The 13914-nt window shown below is 43.1% G+C and overlaps 1 protein-coding gene across 2 annotated transcripts in view; it reads right to left on the reverse strand.

Moving 5' to 3' along the window:
- Window positions 1-13663, reverse strand: part of CREBRF (CREB3 regulatory factor) — a 55660-nt gene extending 41997 nt beyond the window's left edge. Inside the window, exon 1 of one of the 2 annotated variants that reach the window (XM_042946439.1) lies at window positions 13547-13663. The gene's annotated coding sequence lies outside the window, so the exon portion shown is untranslated. Of the gene's footprint in view, window positions 1-12008; window positions 12662-13546 lie in introns of those variants that run through there. The other variant, XM_042946449.1, reaches the window with a different exon arrangement.
- Between the last annotated feature and the right edge of the window lie 251 nt (window positions 13664-13914).

The following is a 13914-nucleotide window of genomic DNA, read 5'->3' on the forward strand; positions in this document are numbered from 1 at the left end:
AATTTTTAATTGTTTTTTTAATGTTTATTTATTTTTGAGAGAGACAGAGTACGAGCAGGGGAGGGGCAGAGAGAGACAGAGAGAGGCAGAATCCGAAGCAAGCTCCAGGCTCTGAGCTGTCAGCACAGAGCCCAATGTGGGGCTCCAACTCATGGACCGCAAGATCATGACCTGAGCTGAAGTCAGATGCTTAACCAACTGAGCCGCCCAGGTGTCCCATTTTGTAAACTCTTTATTCCTGGGTAAATCCGATAGTCCCCTTTGATCCTCACATTCAGAGAGTTTTAAAAATACAGATATTTTAATTAAAATAATTACATTTTACCGAGAATCCTGAGGAGTTAAGAAAAGATACTACATCTCAAAAATGATCTCTCCCTGAAATACAGTTTTGGAGGAAGACACAAGACCTCTCAGAATTTTATTCAATTCCTTTCCAAAGGCTCCTGCCCAACTTTAATCTTTGACCTACAGAAACATATGGGAGCTTACTTAAAACCCTTTGGGATCCAAAAACAAAGACCATTAAAGCAGGTGTCTGGATCGACGTGAGTTAAACAGGAAGAGCTACTTTTTATTTCTCTTTTTAATTTTTTTAAATCTTTATTTATTTTTGCGACAGAGAAGAGACAAAGTGTGAGCAGGGGAGGGGCAGAGAGAGAGGGAGACACAGAATTCGCAGCAGGCTCCAGGCTCTGAGCTGTCAGCACAGAGCCCAACGTGGGGTTTGAACTCATGAACCGTGAGATCATGACCTGAGCCGAAGTCGGATGCTTAACCGACTGAACCATCCAGGCGCCCCCAGGAAGAGCTACTTTCCGTTTCTAAAAACTATTAACTACAAGATATTAGCGGCCTTCTGAAGCATTGAAACCTGTCAATTAAGTTGTTCAGAGCACAAGAATAAGAGTATGGGACAGTTTTTGACAGAACTAAAGAATGCATTTCTAACCCCAGCCACACTTGGTTACCACTGGCAACAAAATATTCACAAGTTTATACCTGTATCACTGTTTACAGACAACAGGCACGTTGCTATACCCCGTCATTTGATAAAACAAGTTGGTGAAGTAGTTAGGGTACATATTAACATCACTGCCATGTCCTAACCTCTGTCCAACCATTTTTACATTAATAAAAAAAGTCCAGCAAGGATAAGGGATTTATCTGAGGTCATTTAGTAAATGCCTCTGTGCAAACCTATCATTATAGAGACTGTCTCGTTCAGTGCACCTCCAGAAGACTTCTAAATCCACACCTTCAGCCTAAACATGTGAATGCACGAGCCCTACCTTCTGAGAACCAGGTATTTCCATGTTCATTCACATCCCATGACCTCAGACACAACATGTCACCTTCCTATCCAAACATTTCCATTCTGTCAGCAGTACTACCACTCTCAGACATCCAGGCATGGAACACCGATCTCAACCCTCTTTTCTTCCTCCTCAAGTCTTTGTTAAATCATGCCAGTTCTCTTAACAAAGATACACGGACAACTTACCTTGTACCCAGCACACAGGCATCTGTTCATCTTTGCCTTTCCCACTTTCTCAACTCTTACTTGCTCCTCATCGTGTTACATTTACCATTCCAATAGTTGCCCTACAGACCTTCCTGCTGCCCTAGAGACCTTCCCCCCTCTCTCCAGTTCTTATGTCCCACTGTATTTTCTCCCTAAACCACCACTTTGTATTAGCATTGTGCTCAAAAATTTTCATCAACTCCCAGAAATGTCTTGGATAATGTTCAAAATACTCAGATACAATGAAACTACCTTTCCAATCCCATCTTCCACTACCATTTTATAACACTAATATTAGCTTGATCTTTCAATTCCATCAAACCCTTGAGGTACACACAATCTCACTTCACTCCACTAGGAATTTCCAAAAGTGAGGCTCTGGCCTTTTATGCCTTTGCTCATAATGGCTTTTCTCTTCCTCCTCCTCAATCCCTTGTCTCCACTATCAGATCGTAAAATCTTTGAGAACGACCATCTCTATTTCACAACAGTGCCAAAAGCAATGCCTTTCCCAGGACAGGCATCCAGACAAGAGCTGACGGACAATAAATGGGAAATCCCCTAAGATCACAGGTCTTTCTGGATAAGGAGTCAGAGGTGCAACTTTCTTTATATACAAAAAAGTCAGTCATTTAGTATACAATTGACCCTTGGATCATGGGTTTGAACTGTGTGGGTCTACTTATGCATAAATGTTTTTCAATAAGTACAGTACTGTAAAAGTATGTTCCCTTCTTTATGATTTTAAGAACATTTTTTTCTCCAGCTTACTTTATTGTAAGAATACAGTATATAATATATACAACATACAAAATACGTGTTAATCAATTGTTTATGTTATCGGTAAGGCTTCTTGTCAACAGCAGGCTATTAATAGTTAAATTTTGGGAGAGTCAAAAGTTACACATGGTTTTCAACTGCATGGGAGGGGAAGGTTAGTGCCCCTGACCCACATGATATTCAAGGGCACTGTATATTTATTGATCATCTTTTATGTGCTCTGAAGTTATCTAGTAGCAGCTTGTTAAATGAGTCTTGAATCACTGTAGTGTCATAGAATAAAAATATTTTAAATTGTACTCCTGAATTTTCTTTTACACAACCAGAAAAAGTATTATTTGAATTCCAGTCAATTCTGAAGACCAGAGAGAATTCTTCTTCAGTGAGGAGAGGGAAGAGGAAGGAGTAGGATTAAATTTTATTTAAACCAACTGAATTAAGGCACTGGACTGATACATGTTACACTGTTCTGTCTCTTCCCACTCCCATTTTTAATTAAAACAAGATATTTTTGCAGGTTAAACGCTGAAATTTTAAAGAATCCTTTAGTCTTCTGAGCTCTTCAGCAGAACTACAGTGTAAAAAGGAAACCGCAGGATTAAAGGTTGTAGCATAGAAACAGACAGTGGTGTAAGCAAACACGCTTGAACCATCCTGCAAGATTCCAGCAGAAGAACCATCACAAGACACTCTGGACATACCCTAACAACTTCAGCACTCGTTATCAGCGATCTGGGCTCTTCTTCAAACTTCGTTTCCTCCCTCCTTTCCCAGATTGGACACTTTTCAAAATATATACAACAATTTTGAAATCCTCTTCAAATTCTATTGTGTGAAATGAGCTACACCACTGGCACAAGACTACAGAACAGCAGGTACAGGGGTTATGGGCATAAGGCTACAAAGAGGTTGTGAATAGTTTTTTGCAGTCTTTTCTTTCAACACTGAGAAAGGCTGGCTCTTTGGCTCTAGTACTCCAAAGGCTTGCTCTGTGAGAAGCAAACTCTAGATTCAAAATAAAAGTTTCTGCTTTATGAGTATTTGGAATTTCATTCTAGATTCGTACTTGGCTTCTTTTATTTGTAAATACAAGAATTCCTCATCTCACTTTGCAGGGATTTTGTGATTCACATTAATATGTGCCCTGGCACAAAACAGATAAATAGCTACTCAATAAATTGTGGCTATTTTTCATCCTAAGATTTCTTCCTTGTTATAAAATAATCCTGGGGCGTTGCAGCTACTTAAGGTATAAACCCAAACTCAACTCAGAGTCCTAGATTGTCTAAATTCCACACTTAATGATCACAAAAACTCAACTGCTTGGCACTAGGATGTATAAGGTATACACAGGCAACACAGATCATTTAACATCCTTGTCCTGGCTTATGAGGGTCAGTGTCAATTATGCTGGTTTAATCAGCAAAAGAATCTTTGGATTTACAAAGTAATTCATAAAGCTGCCAGCTAGTCATCTCTGTACACAATAAAGAGCTGGCAGGGCACCTGGCTGGCTCAGTCGATAGAGTGTGACTCTTGATCTCTGGGTTGTGAGTTTGAGCCCTACAGTGGGTGTAGAGATTACTTAAAAATAAAATAAGGGCAGCTGGGTGACTCAGTCGGTGGAGCTGCCGACTGCGGCTCTGGTCATATCTCACCGTTAGCAAATTCGAGCCCCAAATTGGGCTCCCTGCTGTCAGCACAGCCTGCTTCGGATCTTTTGTCCCCCTCTCTTTCTGCCCCTCCTCCTCCCACCCCCGTGTGCACACGTGCTCTATCAAAAATAAACAGTTAAAATAAAGAAAGAAAAGAAAAGAAAAACACAACACAACAATAAAGAACTGGCAAGTAGGGGTGACTGGGTGGCTCAATCAGTGGAGCATGTGACTCTTGATCTCAGGATTGTAAATTCAAGCTCCACCGTGGGTGTAGAGATCACTTAAAAAAAATCTTAAAAAAAAAAAAACTGGCAAGAAAATTACAAGAGGAAAGGCTTTCTTCAGAGAGATTATAGCTCTAATTGTCCAATTACATACAGTTTATCTTTTTTATAGTTCTATTAGCTTCACCATAGATTATGGGTAACTCAAGAGAATGGACTTAACATTTAAAACTTATCTTTATATCCATAATACCTTACACAGTTCCTAATAAATACACACAGTTTATATTATAATTGTCTCAATAGGGTTCAGAATAAACCAAAGGAGATGGACTATCTCAATTGCCAGGAAAACAGAACTTTGAATAGAATCAGCCACTATCAAAGAAGTACCAAAAGTAAAAAGAATCTGATCCCACCCTCCCATCAGACACTCAGAATTCTGATAATCCTCCTACCAGAGAAAAGAATGAAATTCATTTATAGTAATTCATTCGTTTTTCACTTGGGAGGTTGGACAACCACAAGTTATTATGCTAAGCTACTAGGGAGCAAGATCCTACCAAGTTCACTCTACCAGGAATATACACAATTTAAAACAAAATACAAAGTTAACTGAAGATTTAAAACAAAGGTCTCGAACTGGAGCCACAAATCAATGCCTACATACGGGTTTTGCTTGGCTCAGACAATGAAAACATTAAAATGAAAAAATTAAAATGAAAAAAATTATTTAAAAAAATGTAATTTTAACTACCAGCATTTAAATTGGAAATTTCATATAAAATTTCTGAATCCTGTTAACAAATGCCACTCTCTTGGTGGGCGGGGGGGGGGGGGGGGGGGGGGGAGTCATTGGGTACATATTTCCAGCAAGATCACTTGAACTGAATCACTCAAACTGAAATGAGTTATCCCTTTAAACTGGCCTATGCTCTCCAGCTTGCTCCAATCTCTACCAATTGCATTTTACAGATGAGGTATCTAAGCTAACACATTGCGAAAAACCACAGCACAAGCAAAAGGCCTGTTTGTGAATACAGTTAACTCCAGGACTTTTACTCATAAGCATTCTGCAACTGGACCTCCAAATCAAAGATAGTTAATGATAAAAGAAGTATTTCAAAGATCTGCACATGAATGTTTATAGCAGTTTTATTCACAATGGCCTAAAATCTGGAAGCAAACCCAAAATGGATGGACAGATTGTGGTACATCCATACAATAACAAGTACTCAACTGATCCTTGAAATGACATGAAATCTCAAAACCATTATGTTAAGGAAAAGCAGACAGACTCAAAAGACAACGCATTCTATGACTGCATTTAAATGAAATTCCAGGAGGGGCCTTTGGGTAGCTCAGTCAGTTAAAGGTCCCACTTCAGCTCAGGTCACACTCTTGCGGACTGTGGGTTCGACCCCATGTCAGGCTCTGGGCTGACAGCTTGGAGCCTGGTGCCTACTTCAGATTCTGTGTCTCCCTCTCTCTCTGCCCCTCCCCCCTCTGCGCACGCGCACGCGCACACACTCTCTCTCAAAATAAACATTAACAAATAAATAAATGAAATGAAATTCCAGGAAGAGAAAACTATAGTGATAGGAAGTAAATCAGTGATTGGGGCCAGGGGTGAAGCAGGGTCATGAGGGAACTTTTTGGGAATGTTCTGTTATCATGACTGCAGAGGTAATTAGATGACTGCATACATTTGTCAAAACTAAAAATTAGGTGAACTTTATTTTATGCAAATTATACCTCAATAAAGCTGACTTAAAAAGAGGTGTTTAGAAAATACTATAAAACTACAGAGAAGAGTACTACCATCTCTACTTGGGTACTTTCGGGAAAACGTCAGGAAAAGGTGATATATGAATTGGATCTCATCATAGAATAATTTTAAGGTGCATAAGAGATAGAAAACAAAACCTGTAAGTGATTATATTCTGCATTGTAACCTATCAGAAATGGCATCTCTGAATGCAAAGAAAATGCTTCATAAAAGGAAATTCATAGAGATGGATAATCAGTACTTGGATAGGTATCAAAGACAAGTTGATTTCACAAGACTTCCCAAAAGGAAATCAACTCAGACATATATTACTGCTCAAATGCAAAATAAGCAGAAAGAAAATGCGTGAAAGTGTTTTTGTTTTTAAATAAAGCAAAATGAAAAGGAAAAGCAAGAGTCAAAAAAAGGTGAAAAGAAACTCAAAGGGAATAAAGAAAGGGATGCAAGCAAGGAGGTAAAATAAAGGCAAGAGACACATTTGGTCAGAATAAAAGGTATGTTGGTACCGACAAATTGTAAGAGAGAAAGGAGATATGTTAGACCTTGATGAAGGACTAAAAGAAAAACTAACAACTATGGGGAAAGAGAGCATCTAATCAAAGTCAGAGCTACAGAGAAAACAGACCAGAGACCTGGCAGTATAGAGCAGGCCCAGGAGAAGTAGAGAACAAGGGGAAAACAAAAAAGCACTTTCCTCCTAAATCTCACCAAGTAGTCTCCTCCCCTTCCATCTACCCCTCTCCATGACCCTGCCTTAGGCGAAGCCTTCTCATACCCAAGCCTATCCCACAAATTGCATACATCATCTTTCATTTTTTTAAGTAGGCTCTACACCCAACGTGGGGCTTGAACTCTTGAACCCAAGATCAAGAGTCACATTCTCTACCAGCTGAGCCAGCCAGGTGCCCCGCATACCCCTTTTATACCTCCTTGACTGGACTAGAATGCTTCCTTTGCTGGTCTTCAAAACTCAGTTCGGGGGCACCTGGGTGGCTCAGTGGGTTAAGTGTCTGACTTCGGCTCAGGTCATGATCTCACGGTGGTCTGTGGGTTCGAGCCCTGTGTGAGCTGACAGCTTAGAGCCTGGAGCCTGCTTGGGATTCTGTTTCCCTCTCTCTCTGCCCCTCCCCTCCTCGCGCGCGCGCGCTCTCTCTCTCTCAAAAATAAGTATTAAAAAAAAACAAACCCAGTTCAAATAGACCTTTTCCGTGAAGTTTCTTCAACTTTCACAGGCAGAGTTAGTAGTCCCTCTTCCATATCTTCAGAACATGTTGTTCTAAATGCTATCCTGTTGAACTGCAATGTCTGTCTCCTCTATTAGTCTATGAGCAACTCCAGTAGAGCATTCAATAGGAAGGATGAAAACCCTTACTAAAAAAAGCATTTTAAAAAACTGTGAAGTCTTGGGGCGCCTGGGTGGCTCAGTCGATTGGGCGGCCGACTTCGGCTCAGGTCATAATCTCACGGTCCGTGAGTTCAAGCCCTGCGTTGGGCTCTGTGCTGACAGCTCGGAGCCTGGAGCCTGTTTCAGATTCTGTGTCTCCCTCTCTCTCTGCCCCTCCCCCACTCATGCTCTGTCTCTCTCTGTCTCAAAAATAAATAAATGTTAAAAAAATAAAATAAAAAAAAAAACTGTGAAGTCTTTTCACAAGTAGGAAATTTTATACATCTTATACATCACAAGTAGGAAGCTAGAAGCCTTGCTGTTTAAAGGAATTCTACAGTGAATCTTTCGAACAAGAGCCCACATGGCCTACCCCTACTTCCTCCCCATACCATAAAGGACCCTTTTGCAAAGTTTTATTTTCTTTTAACTCGCCCATGGTCAACTTTTTTTTTTAATGTATTTTTTTAAGTTTATTTATTTTGAGAGAGAGAGAGAGCATTCAAGCAGGGGAGGGGCAGAGAGAGAGAATTCCAAGCAGGCTCCACGCTGTCAGCACAGAGCCTGACACAGGGCTTGATCACGCGAACCATGAGATCATGACCTAAGCCAAGATCAAGAGTTTAACACTTAGACTGAGCCATCCAGATGCCCCTTAAAGTTTTATTTTTGTAATGCCTTAAATTTCCAGTGAATGGCAAAAACATAAAGAGAAGGCAAACTGCATCAGGAATAGTGTGTAGTAGTCAAAGAAGGAATTTCCTCTCTGAAATTAAAAAAAAAAAAAAAAAGCACCTTAAACCCTCAAAGGCAGAACATCATATACTAAAGAAAATAAGTGTACAAAAAGAATCTGAAGAAAACTGGAGGAAACAAAATCAGCACGCTCATAATGCTTTCACAGGGAAGCTGTCAAAGTCAACACCACCCAAGGATAAATAAGTAAAACATGACTTTGTAACAAAATATGTAAAAGTGGGTTTGGTGTTAAGAGGACAGAATAGCAGAGGGGAAAAAATGGACAGAATAGCAGGATGATCAGAATTGCTGGGAATCAGTGGGGAGAAGAGCGGTTTAGAAAGTCGTTTAGGGAGGAAAGTTCCGTTTTGGAAGAAAGGTCATGAACTGGTGAAAAAGCATGTAAGGCTTGGCTGGCAGTGGAACGGGATGGTACTGCAGTCACCAAGTAGCACTGCAGTCCCCTGCAACAAACTCTGAGTCTAACTGTCCCCACTGGGATGAACCAGACTTAGTAGCAAGAATGATTTCACAGTGCTTCCCCAAGACGAGGAACACTGCTATACAGATGAACAATTATCACAAACCTCTAAGAAATAAGAGGTTCCACTCACATTTGCCAAACACTCAGAGACCAAGTGTGCCAAGTGCTAATGACAAATCCAAAGGACAAGGCACAGGGGTTTTATGTGTGTGCGCGTGCATATCTGTATGCATGCGTCTAGAAGGAATATTCAACAAATTTAACTAATAGAATGTATCTGAAAAAATTTTTTAAGAATTCAAGAGATTTTAAGACATCATCAAAATAGCTTTTACATAAACTTTCTTAAAAGGTCAATTTTTAAGTAAAATAGATGGTGATTAATTCCTCCCTTCCAACTAAGCCCAACATCTCTACCAATAGCAGAGTGACTTACTGCCTTCCAGATAAGCAATCTTTAGCAATTCACTCATTTATTTAAATTTTTTAATGTTTATTTTTGAGAGAGAGAGGGAGAGAGAGAGAGAGAAAGAGAAAGAGAGAGAGAGAGAGAGAGAGAGAGAAAGAGAGAGAGTACAAGCCGGGGAGGGGCAGAGAGAGAGGGAAACACAGAATCCGAAGCAGGCTCCAGGCTCTGAGCTGTCAGCACAGAGCCTGATGTGGGGCTCAAACCCACGAACTGTGAGATCATGACCTGAGCCAAAGTCGGATACTTAACCGACTGAGCCACCCAGGCGCTGATTTACTCATTTATTTAAACAGTTCACAAGCACTAAAAGATGTGGGCACAGGGTGAGGCACTGGGGATATAGAAATAAAGAGGCAGACTCTGATCTCAAGTTGCTCACCAGGTAGATGAGATAAATGAGTAGATAAATACTGTAGAGTAGAACAAGTACTAATAAAGATAAATTGAGAGGCAATTAAACTATGAGAAAAAAAACCGAAGAGAGATTTGAGAGGTGGTTCCAAGCAGCTGGAAGTATTAGCATATTCAAAGTAGAAAAGCTTGGGAATACAGTAACTGACACTTTCCCAATCCCATTGTGAGACAGAAAATATTAATCTCTCCCATCACAAATTAATAAACTGGATTAGCCACAGTCACCCAGGCAAACAGGTTAACTAGAAAAAAGATTATAGGCCACATGATGCTTATCAGTTTTAAGAGATCAATATATTCTCCTTTCTCAGCTGTCATGCTCGCACTTGAAATCCAGTTCAAGTCAACAAAACTGGAGAAATACTACACAGAAACTAAGCAAAAAGCCACCCATGAGAAAATTAAGTATATGCCTGTATAGTATTTTTACGTTTTGGCATCTCGGCTTCAGTGGGCACTTAGCACCACTTGACGTTTTCCAAGGAAGGGAAGGGGTAGCAATCTGTACGTTTTGGGGTCTTGTGTGAAAAAGTACCCAACCCTATTTCGGTAATTTCACAAACATCTCAGGCAATGGCACTATCAGTGTGGCTTCTAAATTAACTGCATGATGTATATAAGAGCCAAGTGTGTGGACGATTCACTGACATCTCTTCAAACAGCTATACACAGTTTTATTAGGCATGATAACCTAAATGCACTTTTAGGTATCAACAGGACCATACTCTCGACTGTATTAAGGTTCTTAGGTATCATATCTTAAAAAGCAATGTTTTCAATCAGAATGCATCTCTAAAATAAATAGGACTTAATATTCCAACATTTGCTTTAAAATGTCTTTTCAGGAAAACATCTATCCACAAATGATTCTATAAAAATATAGAATACAATGCTCCCATGTGCTCTTATTCTAAAAGTTCTTCAGGAGATACGTACATTCTACAAGTGTTCCAATTACTACTTTTGATGCATGTTCATATATGCTGCAATATCTAGACACGTAAGTAATTAAAACCCAGTGACTGATATCTTAGAACAGAGGTTGACAAACTACAACCTTCAACCACAACCGGCTCGTGTAAATAAATCTTATTACAATACAGCCCCAAACAAATTGTCTATGGCTGTTCATGCAATTTGCAGAGCTGAGTAGTTGGGACAGAGACTACATGGCCCACGAAGCCTATGTATTTACTATTTGACCCTGAACAGAAAAAGTCTGTCAACCCCTATCTTAAAATCATCAGACTAATGACCTGACAAATTATGTCGCCTAAGAGTTTACCTAGCCTGGATGATGAACTACTGAATGCAATGAAAGAGAATTCTTCCCCAAAACATCCAAGTCAAAACCCACAGGGAAGCAAACCTCTGCTGATTCATTCCAAGTCATATAATTGTCAATCGTGACTAAAAACTAAACTTTCAAAGCAAATGGTGGATTCAACTCTTAATCTTTTAAAACCTGTGTTACATTAATAGAACAAACATACAAACTTACTGACTTTCACTGTCACTTGTATAGTTAACCACCACCAGGGAACCATGCAAGTTATTCTTTTACTCCTTAAGCTGGCATCCAAGAGCCCACACACAGTGAACCAGTAAACAAAGTAGGCCATAATCTTTCTAAGTTTGCTTTCACCTGTCACGACAGAGAATGGGATGGTAAGTGGAACGTCCAAAATCTCTTCTTCTGGATGTATTCAGCCTCTTCTATGCTTACTAGTCTAAAAATCCCAAAGTTGGTATGTAAGTCATAGGGAAGAATTACAGTCAAGTAAGTCCTGCTGGATCTATTTGCCATTCTTCATTTATTTTATCTAAGTAAGCACTAGGCCCAATGTAGCGCTTGAACCTGACCCCGAGATCAATAGAGGCATGATCTACCCACTGATCTAGCCAGGCACCCCTCTTTATGCCATTCTTCAAATAAGAAAAAAAAAAAAAAAAAAGCTAATACTTTTTTTGCTATAAAAGTTGTATTTAAGAACTGACGTCTGTTAAAAAATCAGGGATTACATTTTTACATATCATTCTTAACAGTACTGAGTCTACCATGTCCAATTAATACAGAAATTGACAAATCATTTATTTACCGATTATTATTATTCTCCAGTTACAATAGGAGACAACGCCTATTCGTAAATACAGACAACTCTTGAATAGCCTCTGCCTGATACCCTAAGTGTTTAACCAAAGATGCATCAACACGCAGCCTGGTACCCTCGACAATACCAGTGCAGTTACAGGTTGTAAGGTGACGTGAACATAAAGCTGAATCAAGCATTTAATAAGGCGACGGGATGCCAAAATAACCAGGAAACAAAGTAAAATAACTGATTTTCTAACTACTCATACCATCTCCCCCCTTCGTCTTTGGTGCTTTCCTAGCTACTTTGGATAAAAAGAAAACGGGGGGAAATATTTAACAGTACAATCAAGTGACAACCAGTTTACCACAGATGACCAGATTTACACAAAAGTCTTCTCTTCTGCTTTTTAAAAAGGAAGTTAAGTCAGATCTTGATCCTATTCCTCACCTGCAGGATATTCAGAAGACAAACTCCTAAAGAGCCTTCAAATGTAAATAATTTTCTGAAGGCTGTTTTCTCATGAAATTGATTCACGTGAGCTACGGATTTATGTTAGCAGGAGGGGCAAATTACTCCTAAGACTGGACAAGCAAGTGCGGGGGCGATCTTCAGAAGGTACCCTGATGAAAACATGGAAACCCCACCCAGCTCTTAACTTTCTCGGCTTTTTCTAGTCCCGGCTTCTGTGCAAAATCCAGAGAAGCAGAACTTCCTCCTCACTGCCTGCCTCTATCTGAGGCCTTGTGCCGAAATTCAGACCGCTAGTTATCCAAGTACCTTCTTAAGGTAGTCGTAAGGCTCAAGCCCGCTCAGAAAACAGCAAAAAGGTTTGCTTTCTTGGATTAGAAGAGAGCAATTACAGGGTTTGGCGGCCGTGTTTGTCAGGAAGGGTAGGGCAGAGAAAGAGGGAGAATCCAGAGATTGAGCTCCATCTAGTCCCAGGAACCACCCCCATGGGCGGCTAGACTGCCCTCGGTACTTCCCTGCCTCCTCTGCTCGGGAGGGGAGAGCGGTGGGTCGGGGTCTGGCTCCCCTGAGCTACTTCCTGGTCCGATCGGACTCGCCTTCGGACACCCGAAACGCCCCCGGCCCGGCTCCCTCGCCCTTTGCCCTGTCTCCTCCCCTCTCAGTGACCCACCACCACCGGTCCCCTCCCATCTAACATGGCCGCCCCACCCGGCCCACCCCCCGGCACAGCCTAACAAACTAGGGGGGTTCCGCGGCACCGCCTCCCCCAAGCCCATTGGCGCGGCTGTCTCCGTCCGCCTGCCCCATTGGGCCGAACGGCCTGCCACTCCGCGCTGAGGGCTCCGCCTACGAGCCGCTTCAAGCTGCTTTGAGAAGACATATAAACAAATCCCGGGAGGGAGGCCCCTCTCGCCCGTCTCTGGGGCGGAGACGGGAAGGGGGAGCGGCTACCCCAGAGACACCCCTGCCTGGAGCCCCCCCACCTCCAGCTCGCGCTTCCTAGTCTCTTGCCTGCACGGTTCCAACCTTAGTGGACCCGGCCCTTCCTCACACGCCCCTCTCTCTCCTCCCCCTCCAGCCTCGCCTCCCCTCCCTTCTCCGGCCCCTCCCACCCGCTCGCTTCTCTGACAGGCCGGTTGCCGGCAGCCACGGCCCCGGGCTTGGAGGCAACAGTGAAGGGCCGGGCGGCCTGGCAGGACAGACGCCTGGAGCTGCCCACCCCCGGTCTACCCTGCCGCCCACCCGTGGGTCCCCTCTACCGCCGCCCCGCGCTTTTATATAACCGTCCCGGGCCGGGGGTGGGGGAGGGGAACCGGGGACCCCGTGACCGGCAGGCGGCAGCCTGAAGCTCGCGCGCCCCCAGACTCGGCCCTGGTCCCGGCCCCCGCCCCGCGCCGGCCCGGCTCAGAGCCCCGGCGCTGCTGCCTCGTAGGCCAGCGGCCCTCCTCCGCCCCTCGCCTGGCTAGTCCTCCAGCCCAGACCCCTGTGGGATCTGGGCGGAGGGCAACGGAGCTCACCTGTGCGTGTGGGGGCGGCTCAGGGGCTCGGTCCGGTTCCGCTGCAGGGGCCGCGGCCCCTCTCCATGCTGCCTCGGTTTGTTTTGTTTATGTCCTTCCTGACGGGTTCCCGGAAATCGCGTGACTCGCCCCCCTCACGTGGGCCGCGGCGAGGAGGAGGAGGGAGGCGGGGGCCCGCCGGCCTCGGGCCAATCGCGAGACGTTCTGCAGCCGGGCCAATCAGGAGCTCGGCCCGGCAGGGCACCCCTGTCACATGACGCCGGAGGGGCGGATTGCCTGGAAAAACCAGGAAGAGGGGGCGGAGCGGGGGCTTGGCGCCTGCCACTGCTGCGTGGGCGTGGGCCGACTTTGATACCCAGCCACACTCA

Source organism: Panthera leo, chromosome A1 (genome assembly GCF_018350215.1).
Source record: "Panthera leo isolate Ple1 chromosome A1, P.leo_Ple1_pat1.1, whole genome shotgun sequence".
Taxonomy (NCBI): Eukaryota; Metazoa; Chordata; class Mammalia; order Carnivora; family Felidae; genus Panthera; species Panthera leo.